Raw genomic sequence first — 18,879 nt, 5'->3', positions numbered from 1 at the left:
TATGCCTATAGGATATGCAAATGTTATTGGTTCTAAAGTAGAAGACTAGTTGCATGGAGAAAAGCTTTTCCACGGACCAGAGAGTGTGTGGTTTTGTGTGCTGCCTGCATCCTGCAGATGAGGTTTCACTTGTTTGTGTGGCCCGACTGCTGGCATGCCCTGGCCCAGTACCAGTCCACAGACCGGGAGTTGGGGACCCCTGTTCTAAAGCATGAGTTATGCCAGTCTACTAGTATCAATTTTTCTGAGAAAAGAGGAATTAATTTTGGGTATTTCTGTTGGGTCAATGGATTTTTTATGCCCCATGATGGAGTATATCAAAAACAGGATTTGGGCAGAACTAACCTAGCAGTTCAAAAGCATGTAAAAATGCAAGTAGAAAAATAGGGACCACTACGGTGGGAAGGTAACAGTGTTCTGTGCGCCTTTGGCGTCTAGTCATGCTGGCCACATGACCACAGAGACGTCTTCGGACAAGCGCTGGCTCTTGGGCTTTGAAACAGAGATGAGCACCGGCCCCTAGAGTCGGAAATGACTAGCACGCATGTGCGGGAGAACCTTTACCTTTACCTTTAATGATATGGAGGGGCATTTAAACATTTTATCTTAGAGACAACCATTTATGAATCAGTCATGGAGAATTGCGTTTCCACATCAGGACATTAACCTCTGAAAGGATCCCAGTATCTAAGCAGAATAGTGTAGTGTAGCACTCATGTGTGGGGAAACCTTTACCTTTACCTTTAACCAAAAATTAACATCAGAGTTTTCAAGACTGAACTGGGAGCCTCCCATGGGGTGATACCACAGAAATACAGTGGCAAAATAGTTAGAATTCAGCAGCATAAATGCAGCTGAATTTTCAGGGTTTGGGGCAGTTTTTTAAATGTATATTTATGTACATTTGAAAAGCTTATGCTGGTCTACAGCCATAATAAAGATTTGATTTTGATTTGATTTTGATTTGATTCAAAATTTTGATTTAGATTTTGATTTCCCTCCACCCAAAATAAGAATCAAAATGATCTATTAAATTGCTTTTTTAATTTGTAATGTTTTTAGCAGATTAGCAGCTAATCTCATTGTACACATGTTGTACTCTGACAATAAAGGTTGATTTGATTTGATTTGATTTGATAAAGAGCTCCCATTCACATCAAAAGGCAAAAATCAAAGAGTAAAAAAATGTCCATGCTCCTTTTTAAAGGCTTCTCAAATCATAGTGTTTCTTCTTACAGCTGTTTATAACCCTGGTTTGTGGACTCTAATCTTTAAAATGTTAGCTAACCCAGCATATACCCTACCATGGTAGATTATTTAAGAAGTAAAGTCAGAGAATAATCTGTTCCCCTGCTCCTCAAATAAGCTGTAACTTTAGTTAAAATTGTAGTTAACTAAATATTCTACTTCAGGGCAAGGATTGCTTCAAATAGTTTCAAATTTGTCCACACCTGGCCTATTGCCTGTCCAATCACTACCTATCCTTTCCCCACTAGGCACCAATAACTTATACAGAAATAATGTCACTGGTCAAACAGATTAAAAGGGAATAGCTTCAGCTGATGACTTCATTACTATAAAAATTATTCATAGTAATTTATATTGCTGGACTCCAATAGCAGCTTTTCTTTTTATGTATATATTGATAGTAATATATTATTTCCATCAGAATGGATACTGGGGATATTAAACCATATTTAGAAGAAAGGCAAAAAGAATTTACTAATTACCTATTAACTTATTAAAATAATTACCAAACTGAATGCACTTTAAAAAAGAAATTACTGGCTCGAGTTTAGGAAAAACACAGAAGCAGGTTGGTTTTAATGAAGGATGGTCCCATACAGACATACTCTGATATTTCAGAGTTCTAATATCTAAGGGGGTGCCACAAAGAAGAGGAGGTCAACCTATTATCCAAAGTACCCAAATGAAGAACAAGAAGCAATGGATGGAAATTTATTGCTAAAACTAAGAACTATTTGTTTGGGGGCTTTTTTTTCCTGCCTATTGAATCAGAATATTTGTAATTTACCCAGGCAATCTAGATTCATTTTATCTTTAGTATCTTTTGTGTGATAGAAATCATATAACTACTTTGAATGTTTCTAAATACTGTTAAATTGATTGTACATTCCAAAAGAAAAAATAATTGCAAGAATATAAAATATGTGGTTTGTATTTATGTTATATTATTTGGTAATATTCACATACTACAAATTATTTTGTGTTACACATTGATACGCTTTATAGGTTTAGTATCATAGTTTAGTTCAATAGATTTTAGCTTTTGTTCATTTTTCTAAGTTAACTGGTATTTAAAGAATAATAGACAGTCATGCAGCTTATTTTATAGACTTTATTTATGTTTTATTTATATTTGCCTGTTTTATTATTATTTTGCTTTATTATATGACACATACTGATCATTAACCAAATAAAATTTCCAGCCTTTTAAAAAAAAATCTTCCAGTCTTAAAATGTCCCTTCCATGGAAGAATCTACCACTTTTTAAAGATTTTTTTATCCTGATTTTTTTTCATATACAATTCAAGGTGGCAAACACATCAATACTCCTATCTCCTTCTACTTTTCCTACAACAATGCCTAAAGGAATTCATAATCTTCTGGTTTCTAGGCCAGCACCTTGACCACTACCTCAAACTAGCTTTATCTGATTTTAGATAAAAAATGATCATGTTTTGTCTAAGTAACTTTGAACAAAATGATGCAATTTTATGCCTCTTTTCTTCCCCATATTAGAATTCAATTTATTCTATTTTATAATTGCCATTACGATACTTAAATATTAAAAACCAACTAGTATTAAACATGCATTAAACTTTTTTTATGATGGCAAGATTCAAATTAATTTAAACCCATTATATCAGATAAGCCTCTCTCTTCCTGTGGGAAAAGTTGAGGTTACACCATGAAAGACAACACATGTTATGATGAACATAATCCTATTATCATAATGGAAATAATACTATTACAAAGGAATAAACAACAAATGGTGCATGAAGTCCTCTGAAAATTAAAATTCACTTGGGACTCTCTAAGGGGATAACACTAGTCTCAAACCTGAATTTGATAGTTTCTTGGGAAGTAAAATGCATATGGAAGTAAGCAATGTGTTCTAGAAAATTATCTCCAAATTAATATTACTATGGAATACACTTAGTTTCACAGAGAAGCAGATGGCTGAAAATTTGAAACTGCATAATCTTAGAAATACATTAAAATAGGATGCAGTTTTAGCAGTTAAAATATTGTAAAATATTAGATATCTGTTTATTGGTATAGAAGGCAGCCAATACATTCTGAACCCATGGAAATTCCCAAACTGTCATTTCTCTATTATGTACTCTATAATTTATCATGGAAAATGTCCAAAAAGGAACTTGTTTAAAACTGAACTGACCCACAATCACAGAAATTATTTTTCTCATTCAGTACTGTAGCTGTTTTGTAAATTATTGTATCTTCTTCAGCCATTTTTCTTGTAATGAAATATCTCCCTTAGCCTTGTTAGTAACAATTGTGCCCTTTGGGACTGTGAAATGTTATTTTGAGAGGCTAATCCTCATACAGTTAACACTACACTAAGATGTAACAGAGCTGTAAAAATCTGAGGAATGCCTAGATGGCAAAAAAAAGATACAGAAAACTCTAAATCTTCCATATTTTTGAAACCTAAGTCTCATAGCCCTAATATTTGAGCATCTGATCATCACCTGATTAAATGAAGAATGAGATAAATTAATGTGAAATAATACTATCAATGGCTACTTGTTAAAGTCCATATTTTATCAGTTTTGGAGACAGGAAGTCTTTGAAGAATACAAATGAGACAGTCTACTAGTAAATGTATGTTTTTTTTCCTTTCAAATACTCAATTATGGGAAAAGAATATTTAACTAGATAGGACTTTGTGTGGCTCTAATACAACTCTCATCTTCCTTCTTACACATATTTTGAACTAAATGGATTTATTATAAACCAAGAAATAATTAGTTCCTGGTTTGTAGGGAAACCTGCTACTTTGCATATATAACATCTTACGAATTAGTAAAATCTAAGAAACATTTAATTCTTCTAAGCATAACAATACTTTTACATTTCAGTTCATTACTCAGGACGTGTTAAAATTAGACTGCTAATGATGAAGATGAAACAGAGCAATTATTTCCAGGACAAATATATTTGTTTCTCCCTTTTCACAAAAAACAACTCCTCAAATAGGGGTTAAATTGATTGACTATGATTTCTTTTCAACGTTATCCAGATATGTCTCAGAAGTAGGTCCCACTGAGTCCCATCTGGCTTACTTCCAGGTCTTCAAGAAGTAAGTCAACAAGTATAGAATTGCAATTCTTTAAAAACGTTCCCTTACAAAATTGAACAAGAAAGCATGAAAAAACAATTGTTTTTGTTCCAGTTATGCTTATAAAGTTAGTTGACCTGTGAATAGATATTTTTTACTTTGCTTCTTTGCAAGTTGCAGAATTACAGCTCAGTATCATATTTAAATAAGTCATGCTTAAGATGCGGCACTTGTAAGGAAGCTTATTACCAAGTAACTATGTTATACCCTTAATATTCTCTTTGCAGTTGTGGTAACATGCAGAAAACAACACATATGTATACCTGCCCTATGTGCCCTGATCAGTATACACCTGAGGACCTCATGGCAGTGCGACAGAACACAATTAAAGTTGTTAGTTTCTGGGCAAGATCTGTTTAATTTGTACATATTTTAATCTTGCATTTTATATTTTAAATTTTATGTCATATAGTATGCCTTATTTTAATTGTGGTCCTTCTGACATGAATAAACAAACAACCCTTAATATTTTTCTACCATCAATAGAAATAATTCCATTGAAGTAATCCCTATTTTAAAAAGCCAGTATTATATTGCTGGCACTATCTCTCAATCAAAATAAATAATAATGCATAGAATTATTTAGAATATGTTAAGTGTGTATTGAAATATATTACTTAAATCAGTCTATGATTATCTATGTTAATGAATTATATTTTTTTAAGATGAAGCGAAGACATTATTCCTTATGACTACACTTGTTTCCAATATATGGAAGTACACTGTAACACCTTTATGAACAAACAGAATTACTTTGATAGTATATTGTTTGTTTAGAATCACCATCTTTTAAAATTTGGTTTTTACAAGATATATTGAATCACCTACAGGCAAAAGTTAAAAGCTTGGATTTTTTTTCTTCGTTCTCTTTGGTAATATTTTGTATACAGTATACTAATATTGCCCTTTTGTTTTTCAGCAAAATGCATATCGGATTATATTTTACATTTTTTAAAAAAAAAATCATCCTGTTTTCAGTATTAAATTACAATGAGCACACACACACACAAATACACACACAATTGCAAACACAGCGATATACATTTTTACCTTCTGAGATGTGATGTGTCTATTTTTTCCTGATGTGTAAGGTTGTCCTTGATGTTAGCAATATATTACAATCAGTTGTTCGTGCTTTTATGCGTAACTGTGTACTTGTACTCTCAATTTCCTATAGGATTCTCAAGATCAGGGAATTGCAGGGTTGTCTTTAATAATTCTGTTGCAACAACTGACATATGATTGCAACAGTGTGCCTTAGGCTTCATACATATGAAATGGGAAAACAGAAATTATACTTGTCCATTATTATACCTTGAACTATAAACATATAAACAAGCCTTACTGTTACTTGTAAAAGACAAGTGTCAAATTGAGACTTTTGATATCTTCTCCTTCATATTCCTTTTGTGAAACAGGTTTTGGGCTGGAATAAGTGTTACCTACTAATTAGTTAAACAGGCTTTAAAAATAATGCACATTTGAAAATTTAAATAGTTAACAGTTTTGTAATGCCCACATTTCTCTAATGATCATTAGCCATTGTTATGGATATACTGATCTCTGAGACAGGCTTAAATTTTCTGAATTGCTCAGCCTTATAGATATCTAAGCATTTATAGCAAGTCAGTGTCACCTTTAACCAATTACACAGAACTGTTATGAAGCTAAATATTCCTTTAGTCTGGTTGGATGAAGGATATTCGTATTTAAAATTATATTTTCCCTCACAGTAACTATGCAGGCACAACTATAACAAATTTCATTTTGCCTATGAATAGCCAAATAAAATTAGAGTCAGATACACCGGTTTCCTTGAATTATTTTTAAGGCTTAAAGAAGTAGGTTTTTTGTTATAAATATTTTATTATTATTATCATTCATTGCACACCCAGATGTTCATACTGGATTTTGCATTGCATTTTTTCCAAATTTTTATTATTATTAGCTTTTCTGCTATTACAAGTGAGATGTTTCAATTTAAAATATTGTATTGATTGTATTGTTCCGTCTGACCTCTTTCTCTCCTTAGTATTCTCCAACAACTAAGTCTTTGAGTCATGATATTGTTTCTAACTAGCAATAAACAGTTTTGCTGATTATAAACATTTTAGATTTGCAGCTCTGTGACCTCTAGTCATCCAGAAACAAAATTTATTGCTTCATATAGCCTCCACTATACTACCTCTTACTTAATGCCACCTAAACCTACAGTACTGCTACAAAGACACACACATATATATGCTTGCTACATGATGTTATTCATGTGGAAAGGCTATTGAAAACTTTCCAACTTTATGAATAGAAATTTGACAAAATACTCACTAGATGACTATTTAAAAAATAGATTCATAATGCTACTGTAATCCATATGAAAAACATCCATCAATGCAAAGTTTTAAATTTTAACATTTTTTATTTTTTTAAAAAATAACTCTTTAAAGGGGAAAAAGAAGTTAGCTGTATTATTATTTGCAGCAGAGGCAAAGAATGTGTTATTTTTTAAAAAGCTTGATTCCACTTCAATTTTGTAAGTGGGAATGTACACATTTGGTAATTTTCAAACAGATTGGTAATATTAATACTGTTCATGTTTGTTTTTTTAAATGTCATGTTATTTAATATATACCATTTAGTTAGTGCCATTCAAGAAAATTCACAAGATAATAAGCAATGATACAATTGACAAATTACAAACTGTATTATAAAATAACCACCTAAAATACGCTGACTTACATACTAACACTGTGAACTAAGTAGCCCTTTAATTCGATTAAAATAAATAAATAATATATAAATGACTAAAATAACTATTTTAATTTAGCATATGATTTGAAACCATTCTAAACATGTTGATATGAATGTTGTATAAAATAATTTAATAGTGCTTTTATAATAGCTAAGTTTTTTGCAGTAAGAGATTACCATATTACACATCAATATTACCATTTATTTTTTAGGATATGTATTTATTTTATATTTTAGCTTATTATCTGCTTTTTGTAAAATTAGTAATTATTTATTATACAATTGTATCCATATTGAAGAGAATTGAAAGTAACCTTTTTTATATGGTTTTTGTTCTTTTTTTGTATGTTACTTTTTAAACTTTCCCCATTGTTCCCCGTCTTATTTCCCCTTTTTGTTATAATTTGATATTTTGGTCTATTATCTTTGAAAATTAAAAATCCTACTTTAAAAAACAGTAATAGTTAAGATTTTTCCTAGAAGATGGTATGGAAAGAAGGTCCTATAATTGACTCTAAAGGTCAGAGGTGCCGCTAGGAGGAACGGGGGGGGTCAAAACAGCCATGCATAAGGCGGCTGGGACTTCAATCACATGGCTACAAATACAGGTAATCATTTAGTGACCATTCAAAGTTACAACAATACTGGGGAAAAATGGCTTATGACTGTTTTTCACACATACAACCATTGCAGCATCCCCATGGTCACGTGATCAAAATCAGATGCTTGGCAACTGATTCATATTTATGACGGTTGCAGTGTCCCAGGGTCATGTGATCAGGTTTTGCAAATTTCTGAGAAAGTCAATGGAGAAGCCAGATTCACTTAAGAACCATGTTATTAACTTAACAAATGCAATGATTCACTTAACAACTATGGCAAGAAGTCATAAAATGGGGCAAAATTCACTTTACAAATGTTTCACTTAGCAACATAAATTTTGGGTTCTATTGCGGTTGTAACTCATGGATTACCTGTACCGTTTTGGTTTTTATAAACCTGCCTCACAGATTTCCCTTCAGCAAGTTCACTAATTATTACCAGTTCAAACTTTCCCATTTCTGAAAATGAAGTAAAGGCAATTGGCCAGGTCCAGTATGTGAACTTAAGATCTGTAACTAATGAAGCTGCTAAAGCAAGAACTGGGCTAGAAACTGTTAACTCAGTGGAGATCAGGTACTTTCCAATGAATACAACCAAAGATCCATTGCTGAGAAGGGAAGAAGAAAAAAGTACTAGAATTAAAAGTCTGAAACATAGTTCATATTCAGATTTTAACTTCTGTGGCTAAGTGGCAAATCTTCTGTGAATATGGCTTCCTTTTTGTCTTCAATAAACAGACTAATCTGCTGACTCATGTCTAGGAGCCTTCTGCCAAATCAGCCAATTCCTGAATAAAGGGTTCAGTGTCTAAAGATCTGAGAGCTAGGCAGAAAATTAAATTCAAAGCCCAAATTAATAGATTTAATTAAAGTATTTTATTTATTTATTTATTGACATGGATGGGAGGTAAACCTGAGATAAAGAAGTGCAATAAGCTTGCATAGTCACAGCTAGAAATGGCAGGTTTTTTTTTACTTTTTAAATATCCTTAGTCCTAGGATTAAGGGACGCGGTGGCTCAGTGGGTTAGGACGCTGAGTTTGTCGATCAGAAGGTCGGCAGTTTGGCGGGTCGAATCCCGAGTGCCGCGTAACAGAGTGAGCGCCTGTTACTCGTCCCAGCTTCTGCCCACCTAGCAGTTCGAAAGCACGTAAAAATGCAAGTAGAAAAATAGGGACCACTGTGGTGGGAAGGTAACAGCGTTCCGTGCGCCTTTGGCGTCTAGTCATGCCGGCCACATGACCACGGAGACGTCCTCGGACAAACGCTGGCTCTTCGGCTATGAAACGGAGATGAGCACCGGCCCCTAGAGTCGGAAACGACTAGCACGCATGTGCGGGGGAACCTTTACCTTTACCTTTACCTTTAGTCCTAGGATTAGAGTAAAGGATCAATTGATCTTGTGGGAAGGGGTCTCTTCTGGAATAATATCCTGCTTAAATGTAGGGGCTTTAGCTGGGTTTTTTTTTGTCTACAACTGACTCTTAGCATTGAATTTTGTTTTTAGACATGATCTTTCTATTTGTTTATGTCTCTCTCATAGTCTGATTCATGGACTGAGTACAAGTTTGGTTGCTCATCTGATGTTCTATACTTAATACTAGGCAGATAAGGTGAAAGTTCTGTATGTGAGACCCAAGAGAAATGCTTTTTTTCAGAATAGATAGTATTTGGCTACATGGGCAAAATGGCTGTCCCAGTGTGCCTCCTTTAGTTACTCTAAATGTATGAAATATTCACAACTAAAATGTATCTATCCATCACTACTGTTTAACTCTATGTATCAGCTATTAATGTTTAAACTTAGTAAGGGTTGTTCTTTATAATTGGCTTGCCAAAATGTATAAAGTGTAACCAAATATCATTCTTCTATAATGATAAAGTTTAAACCATAGAATCTTAGGAATCTCAACAGTTAATTTGATGCAATTTTCTTAATAAAATTCAGAACTATATATTATTTTCACAATCTGTGTCACAGTTTGACACCATGTAATTTTTGAGGTATTTTATAATTTGCAAGGCAAACAACAACAATGCCTCCTGTCTTCTGAAAATTTTCTTGCTGCTAAATAAACAGCCCTGACTTTGTCACAATTACAGCAGTAAATCTTTTGAATGAAGGTATTTACTCCAACTACAAAGCTTTCCTTTATTTTATCATGCAAGTTCAAATCATGTTGCCCATTCCTCCAACTTAAGGACATGAAAGATTACTCACTGTGGCCTATTTACAAAATTCACCTGCTTAAAGGAGTAATAAAAGAGCAGGAATTTTCAGGCAAACTTTTCTTGTGGGTAGTAACAGATTAAACTGAGTTGTGTCAATCTTTGAAATGAATATGTATTATACAGAACATTAGTCTATATTTAGATGTTAAATTGGGGCATATCAAAAAACATGGGTGGGAAAAAATTATATATATATATATATATATATATATATATATATATATATATATATATATATATATATATATATATATATATATATAAACTTTTAGAACTGGGCAGTTTGTGGTGTGTGTGTGTGTGTGTGTGTAAAACTTGTAAAAATTTTGTTAAAAGGTTCAATGCATATCTCTCATTCATACAGCAAGCCTGTGAAATTAAAGTGCTTGAAAATATCTGCTTTCTTTTTTCTCCATAGAGAGATGAACAAATGATTAACTTGTTCCTTTAATGAACTTATGACAAACAAAAAAGAAAATATCCATGATACAGAGATCAAAGCAAACTGACTTGTATTTCTAAATTAGTTTATATTCTGCTTTAATTTTTGCTATTGACTTGGAGGCTTGCTAAAGGCGTATAAAGTAGAATAGAAATAATTAGGACTAATAATTCTGAATGCTATTCAGACAACACAGCATTTTATTTACTATTTTTTTCAGTCAAAATAAAATGCCTATGTTTTGGAAATAAGGACTTCACATTTATCTGTGGGAAACATTCAAATTGATTCTTCATTACATTGATCAAATATAAATTCATTTAATATGATCATAGAAAATCCACAGTTCCTTCTGTGACCTCTCTATAGTCAATGAACAATAGCTTTTGGTTTCTGACTTCAATCCATCACTGGTTTTGAAGCAAGTACATGGAGATCCAGATTTTAGTTCCTCCTCAGCTAGTGAAGTATGATTTTGAGCCAATCAGTTTGACTTAAGACAACCCAACTCAGTTCATAATATTGTTGGCAAGATTAGGAGTGAATCTTTCTTGAGCTTCTGAATGAAAAGGCAGGATATAAACAAACAAGCAGATAAATGAATTGCTTTAAATATTAATTGCTTAAAAACAAGTCACTTTCAAAAGTTATAACCCATCATTTAGAAGTTATAATAAGATATCACTGAACAACAATGAGATGGAATCTGTTCATCATCTCAAGGCTTTGCCAAGGAAGGAGAGGTGGAGGAACACAGACCTGACTAGAAGGAAACTTGATGCCATAAAAAATTAAATGTGGCTTAGCTTAAGTTGCAGGGAAATCTTTACAGCTGATATTAAACAATGATTTGATTTAAAAATTAACACATGGCTAATTCAAATATAGGGACGCGGTGGCTCAGTGGGTTAGGACGCTGAGCTTGTCGATCAGAAGGTCGGCAGTTTGGCGGGTCGAATCCCGAGTGCCGCGTAACAGAGTGAGCGCCTGTTACTCGTCCCAGCTTCTGCCAACCTAGCAGTTCGAAAGCACGTAAAAATGCAAGTAGAAAAATAGGGACCACTACGGTGGGAAGGTAACAGTGCTCCGTGCGCCTTTGGCGTCTAGTCATGCTGGCCACATGACCACGGAGATGTCCTCGGACAAACGCTGGCTCTTTGGCTTTGAAACAGAGATGAGCACCGGCCCCTAGAGTCAGAAATGACTAGCTCTCATGTGCGGGGGAACCTTTACCTTTACCTACCGGTAATTCAAATATTTCAAGATCAACTAAGGTATTATTTTAAATAAACTAAGCATTTTTATAAGAACCATTTTAAATATTAATTTAAATATAAATATAAATTAATACATTTATTAAATGTCAGAATATCAAATTTACTGAAGGTTTCAATTAAAATAGATTTTCCACCTTTCTTTTTCAAACCCCTTCCAAATATTTGGAAGATTACAAGTTTAATTCTACATAACATATAATTTCACTTTTATTTCATTATCTCCCATATTCCATTCAGGAAGCTTTTTACTCAACAAGTAAATAAATCTTTTAGCTATACATGTTGCCATGTATTTCACTTTCCTTATAAACCTTATATGAACCTTGCCAGATTAAGCACTGCTAGCCTAAACTTTTGTATATTATTTAATATGCAGGGAACATATTAATTCTACATATTGCTTTTTAGCCTACTGTTATTTTAATGTGATTGTAATGCATCAAATCTAACACATGAATTAGATATTTTACTATTATTATTACATGTTAATATACTTTTTAGAAACAGCTTATATTTTTCCTTTGTAGAACTTCTTACTGTGGAAATTAAGTAGTTCATACAGTAAAACTAAACTACAATATATAACTATAAACATTCAGAAAATTCATATGAATACACCCAAATGGTTTCGTTAGGATAATGGATTATTGTGACTGGCAAATGAATTAAGATTCATGATTTAAAAGAAGCATCAACAAGCGTTATAGTGATATCTGCTTGATTCAGTTCTGAATACACTACTAAATATTGTACTTAAAATGTCATCTTTGTTAAAAGAAGGATAACTGCAACTGAATCAGGATTTAGCCACTATAGTTTCTAGAATGCCATAGCCAGCATGGTATTAGTAAATTCTATTAGGTGCAGTATGATATACCGGTATTTAGCAAATGCCAAGCTGGCAAAGACTGATTGACAATAAACATTTGCAGGAACAAGTTAAAATTACACAATAAACTATATAGGTTTTCTTTACAAATTCAAATCCTTTATTTTATTAATGTATGTATTGCCTAATGAAAAATCATTACTTACCGGTACATTTAAGTTTTAAATATTTTTTAGTTATCTGACAATCACAGTTGGCCAATTGGCAAATAATCCAGTTTGATTTCAATAGTATAGCACTCTTGTTTGTCCTTCAGACAACAGGCTGCAGCTCTAATATTTATGTGTTCCATGTTGTACATTGGAACAATTTATATCTATTAGAGATTTAGTAAGACCTGAAAGCATAAGTGGATTTAATCAGACATGTAATTACTTTTATGCCTGCAATAAAAAAATATGCATGTGAATTTATGGTTATTTGGCAATCAGGGGGAATCATGTTTATAAATGTTGAAGCAGCTGCTAGCAAATCTGTGTTGAAAATCAAGGAAAACAGTTTTTAGTATTTACTAGTTAGGTGAGCTATAAAAGAGACAGAATCGATTTTAATACTATCTTACAGCTGTTTGGAAAAATGCATGGAAGTCTGAAATCAGCAATATTATCTTTACTATGCATATCTCTACTTTAGAATGCAAAATTACTCTTAAATTATGCTGATTATTATAGGATTGTTACTAAATCTTTGTTTATGCACTGTGGTGAAGTTTAATGGCAGAGTGACATAGGGAAGTTTCCATTTGGCTTGCTGCCAATATGGGCCACTGAGCGTGGAGATGGAGGTCGCAAGTCCTTCAGAGTAGTTGGTCTGCAGTGCTTGGTCCCCTTCTAACTGCACCTTCAGCTCTGATTGACTACAGTGCCTGGCATGCATCCTCCCCTCCAGCAGCTGCTCACTGCCTTGGACAGCCATTTTGTCTGGCTTCCTGGATCCTATGTTCTCCACTGGTCAGCAGTTGCAGTTTTTAAAAAATATTTTTGCAGTTAATTAGTTCGTGACCTGTCTGGTCAATGAATTAATTCTCATGCTAGAGCCTCATGTTCCATTCAACCTTTATACCTACCAGTGGGACCCTTTTTAGTTTTTGCCCAGGTAGAGCACATTCCATTTCTCTTTCCTTTATCTTTTAAAAACATTTAAGATGGATGGTAGAATTTTCTTTCTATGAAATTACCTGTTCTCCTTGACACAAAATTTCCAGGGACCTACATAAGAACTAAGGTGAAAGAACAACCTATTTCCTATTGTTTAGATCAAGGCTTTTCAACTTTTTCACCCATTGTACCACTTTTAGGATATGGCAACATCTCAGTACCACCAGTCGCCTAGCAAGGTGTCAAAAACTTGATGACCAAAAAAAAGGAAAAAAGTGATGAAGTATAGGTAGTCCTCGACTTACAACAGTTTGCTTAGTGACTGTTCAAAGTTACAATGGCACTGAAAAAGTGCCTCCCTGCCCGGTGGCGCTCTTCCTCCTGTCAGAGGTTTTCATTGTTGTGAGCATTTCTGTTGAGGATTGGCAGCAGGGGTAGGGTGGGGGGTGTTTGGTTTTTATTCCTCCCCCCCCCCCTTTGCTGGGTGGTTGCAGCAGGTTTTGGTCACTTCACATGACCCTGGGACACTGACCGTCATAAATATGAATCAGTTGCCAAGCATCTGAATGTAAATCACAAGACCCTGGAGATGCTGCAACATTCCAGCTGATCAGCGCTTCTTCTGGGCTCAGCAGAAGCACCAGGATCAGTGTCGAGGTCCAGCTGGAGCCTGGTGCTGATCCTGGCTCTTCTGCTGAGCCCACAGCCCTGCAGCTCCAGCCATTTCTTGCTCAGGCTTCTGTGGTGCTACCACCGGTTCAGCTCATTCCCCTCCCCCACTACCACTTTTCTAGGATGGTCACGTACCACCTGCTAGGTGCCAATGTACCACAGATGGTACCTGTACCACTGGTTGAAAAGCCCTGGTTTAGATTGTATCAGAGCAATATGAAATGATAGGAGGAAAAAAAAGAGAAAGAATTAGTACCACAGGAAATCATGTAGGAAGGGCGGAAGTAAAGGCCTCCATATGTGCAATAACCAGGGAAAGCGAAAGTAGGTTTTGGGACTAAGAAGGGAAAATTCCTAAGAAGACAATAATAGGAGCCAGCCAGCAATCCCTTTTGCAGGGAAAGGGAAGAAGAGTGGAATGACCAAAATCCTGTGGTGGCCATGATCTGGACAGTGGTGGCCATGATCTGGGCTGTTCTTAACCCACTGCAATCCAGATTGGAATCCCTCATATTGGTTTAAGAAACAGCTGGAAGCAACACAGGAAGGAAGGAGCTTAGGCTACAGTGCAAAATTGCCCATTATTACAACTTTCCTCTGGAGAAGGGCAGTGCTGAACTGCAGCCAAAGCTATTTGTCTCCTGTGTTGCTCCCTGATGTTCCTCAGGCTGGCTTTAGACATATTGATCCAGATTGCAGTGGGATGGCAACAGGGCCCAGTTGGGAATCACTCTGGATTATGGCCACTGCAAGTTCTGATTGATCGTTCACCTTCCCTACATGCAGGTACGATAAAGCTCACTTTCTGGCTTTGGCATGGCTGGATCTATCAGCTCCTGCCTTTTCCTTCTCACTAATCCTTATGCCTTTTGTTTGTTTTCCAAGATATTTTCACATCCCCTTACCACCTTCTTTCCTTCATCTCTGGCACATAGGTTTTTTTCCCTTTATAGTACCAGCATTTTTCAGATGGTACAGTGAACAAAACACAGGAATAGGCTACTCTTTTGTTCCAAGGTTCCACTGCAGATCCATAGAAAATCTGTAGCAAAGGAAGATGAATGGCTTTATAAAATCAAGCAGCATTCATTGACATTCTTCTTTGTACCTTTAGTCCAGGGGTGTCAAACTCAATTTCATTGAGGGCTGCATCAGCATTGTGGTTGCCCTCAAGGGGCCGGGTGGGTGTGGCCTGGGTGGGTGTGGCCTACTGGGTGGGCGTGGCTAGAGTGTGTATGGCCTACTGGGTGGGCGTGGCCAGCTCTACATCGTTTGCATCAAAGGTGCCTATGGGGGCCTGGGCAGGAGTGGGACAGATCTGAGGGGCTCTGGCAGGAGGAGGGTCTCTGGGCCAGGGCCAAGGCAGTGGGGGCCGTTCCCTCACTGTTTCCAGGATGGCTTCGCGGGCCACATGAAACCACTTCGCGGGCCGGATCTGGCCCCCGGGCCTTGTGTTTGACATGTCTGCTTTAGTCCAATATGCCTACACTGCATCTTAAAAATTTAAAGGGAAGAAAAATAAAATTATGCTTTCTGGCACCATGGGTAAGGAGTGGGAGGGCAAAGGGTGCATGCTTCAACCAACCTGGATCAGAAACTGAAATAGTTCCTACTGGGTTGAATGGAGTGATGAGCTTTTGGGGTAGAAAACAGAAAAAATCATGGATTTACTACTGAATCAACTGCAAGATAACAAAAAGAAGTCTACTGCCCATCCATAGAGAACATAACAGAGCCTGGAATTGTGTTAGGAAATAGCTGCTGAAGGGTAAGTCATGAGCCAGGTGCTGTGAGTAATCAGAACTGGGCCTGTCACTGAATCCGAAGAAGGGTTTCAGATGGCATAAGGTAGAAAACAGCACTTTTATGCAGAACATTAAAATACAGGCAAGGAGAGTTCTTGCAATAGGTATAAATAGGTGAAGGATGACATCATATATTCCTGCACGCAATCAGGTAAATGGCGACCTGCCTCATATTTAAATAGGTTTGTTAAATGTAATGTTATAGCTGCACTTTTTTTTGATGTTATATAGGAGAACATACACATTTGGGGCTGAAAGTCTGGTTATATTGCTACTTTCTTCTTCAAACAATCTGAAGTTACATTATATTCCCACTATACATTAATTGTTGGAAGACACTTTGGGAGAATTTTAAACTCTTAAAGTTGTTCTTAGTAGAGGTAGTCCTCGACTTACGACCACAATTGAGCCCAAAATTTCTATCGCCAAGTGAGACAATTGTTAAGGGAGTTTCGTCCCATTTTAGAACTTTTTTTGCCGCAGTTATTAAGTGAATCACTGCAATTGTTAAATTAGCAACACTTAACAATTGTTAACTGAATCTGGCTTCCCCATTGACTTTGCTTGTCAGAAAAAGATATCACATGACCCTGGCATGTTGCAACCATCATAAATATAAGCCAGTTGCCAAGCATCTGAATTTTGATCATGTGACCCTGGATGCTGCAACACTTGTAAGTATGAAAAATGGTCATAACTCACTTTTTCAGTCCACTGTAACTTTGAATGGTCACTAAATGAACTGTTGTATGTCAAGGATTGCCTGTAATTAAAAATGGCAGGAAGGGAAAGATTAATCGCTCCTCCTTTCACTGAATATCAATTCTACCAAATTCTACAATGTTTTTTTTTTCTTTTTAGAATGGAGGCTTAAGGATTTTTCACATGTACTTATAATAGCATGTATTTATATCTATAAAGTAGCCTTAGATATTTTCACATAATGCAACAATACAGCTACAAGTATTAAGAGAGAAAATTTTTAATATATTTTTATATGAGCAGAAGCTGTGATGGCTTGATTATTTTATTTCTTATTGTTGTGTAGGCCTGGGAATGTGGCACCTATTAATTCTATTAATTTTCTACTTTTCCTAAAAGGTAGAAAAGTATTCAGATGGCAGAAAGGTATTTTTGAATGGCAGCCTGTTGCTAAGGAGGAATCTTAAAATGACAACACAGCTTTATTTCAATGTACAAAGATTTGGATTTAATTTGAGAAATACTTCTCTAATCATGAAACTTCCCATCCCCTTTCATTCTCTGATGCATCTGGGATATTTTAAAGCTTTTGCTTCAATTTTCAATTAGTCATGCCTTAGCATTACATCCAAACCATAAATTGTGGTTAGTCTGACAGTTATTATTTGTGGTGTTAGATATGCAGTCACTGATTTCCCGATGAAGTGATGCTCTTATGCCCATGAAACAGCTGTCACCTAAGGCCATTTCACATATTTCCTATGAAAGATGGTGTTATTCATTCCTACTATTGATAATTCAGGATGTGTGTTTTTTGGATTTGAAATAGAAATATAATAACATTCTTAATTCTTGCTTAAACTATTCTGAGATCTATGTTTTGCAACAGAAAATGTGAATATAAACCTTCACCCTTTGCACAGGGTGTAAAAATTTATACATACTAAAATCTAGTAAAGGCATATATAAAATATGAATCATATTTATTTTATTTTCTTTCATGTTCTTCATCTTCAGTTTTACAACAAGAACATACTCAATGTAACAATAAATATCCATAGACTGATATAGCCCTAACTGGAGGCTGCTTCCATTATGGTGAGCAAGTAGATAGATTTGAAGCCCAAATTCTTTTTCTTAGATAATCTGAGGGCCTCTATAGCAGGGCTTTTCGACCTTTTCAGATTGTATGACTTTTAGGACATGACAATATTTGAGTACCATCAATGCTCAGCAAGGTGTCAAAATCTTGATGACTAAAAAAAGGGGGGATTTTAAGTTTTACTGATTAAATTCATTTGTAGTTATAGAAATGGCTAGTTTATACTATTATGTAGTTTATACTATTATGTAAAAGTAAAAAGATGAGGTTTGATGTTAATGCTTCATTCTACTGCAACAGAGGTAAAAGTCTGCAAAAGTCGGAGGTCAATGCCTTTTCTTTTTCCCTTCTCTCCCTCACTTTTCTTTCCTCCTTTTTCCTTACCACTGTGTCCTACTATTGGCTTTTGTATTTTTGTATTTTATTCTATAATCTAATAAAATGTTACAAACCGTAAAAAAAAAGGAAATAAGCACTGGTTTTATTCCTCCTTTTATATCCTCTCCTCTCTCCCCTCCTTCTTTTATATCCTCTCCTCTCTCTCCCCCTCCTCCTAATTTTCTCTTCCAGGTGTGCTGGAGCTGTGCGCACCAAACCTGGGCTCTCAGCAGAGCCCCAGCAACAACGCAGCTCCAGCTGACTCTCCGCCAGGCCTCTGCCATCGCTTCAGCTCATCCACTTTTACACTTTTTTTACAGTGCTTTTCAACTAGTCATGCTGAAGTACCACCAGTGGTACCTGTACCACTGGTCGAAGAGCCCTGCTCTAGAGGAGGTATAGATAGCTAGAGCAAAGACTAAGGGACTAGGAAGTTCCTTGAAATTTCTCAAGGTGAGCTTAAGAGTTCCTAAGAATCTGAAATAAACAGCAAAAAAAGTCAAGTAAGATTTTGATCTTAGAAAGTTACAGATGGACTAGAGGGTC

Source organism: Vipera berus (genome assembly GCF_964194415.1).
Source record: "Vipera berus genome assembly, chromosome: Z".
NCBI classification, from domain to species: Eukaryota; Metazoa; Chordata; class Lepidosauria; order Squamata; family Viperidae; genus Vipera; species Vipera berus.
The sequence above is the reverse complement of the archived record's forward strand: the minus strand, read 5'-3'. Positions refer to the sequence as shown.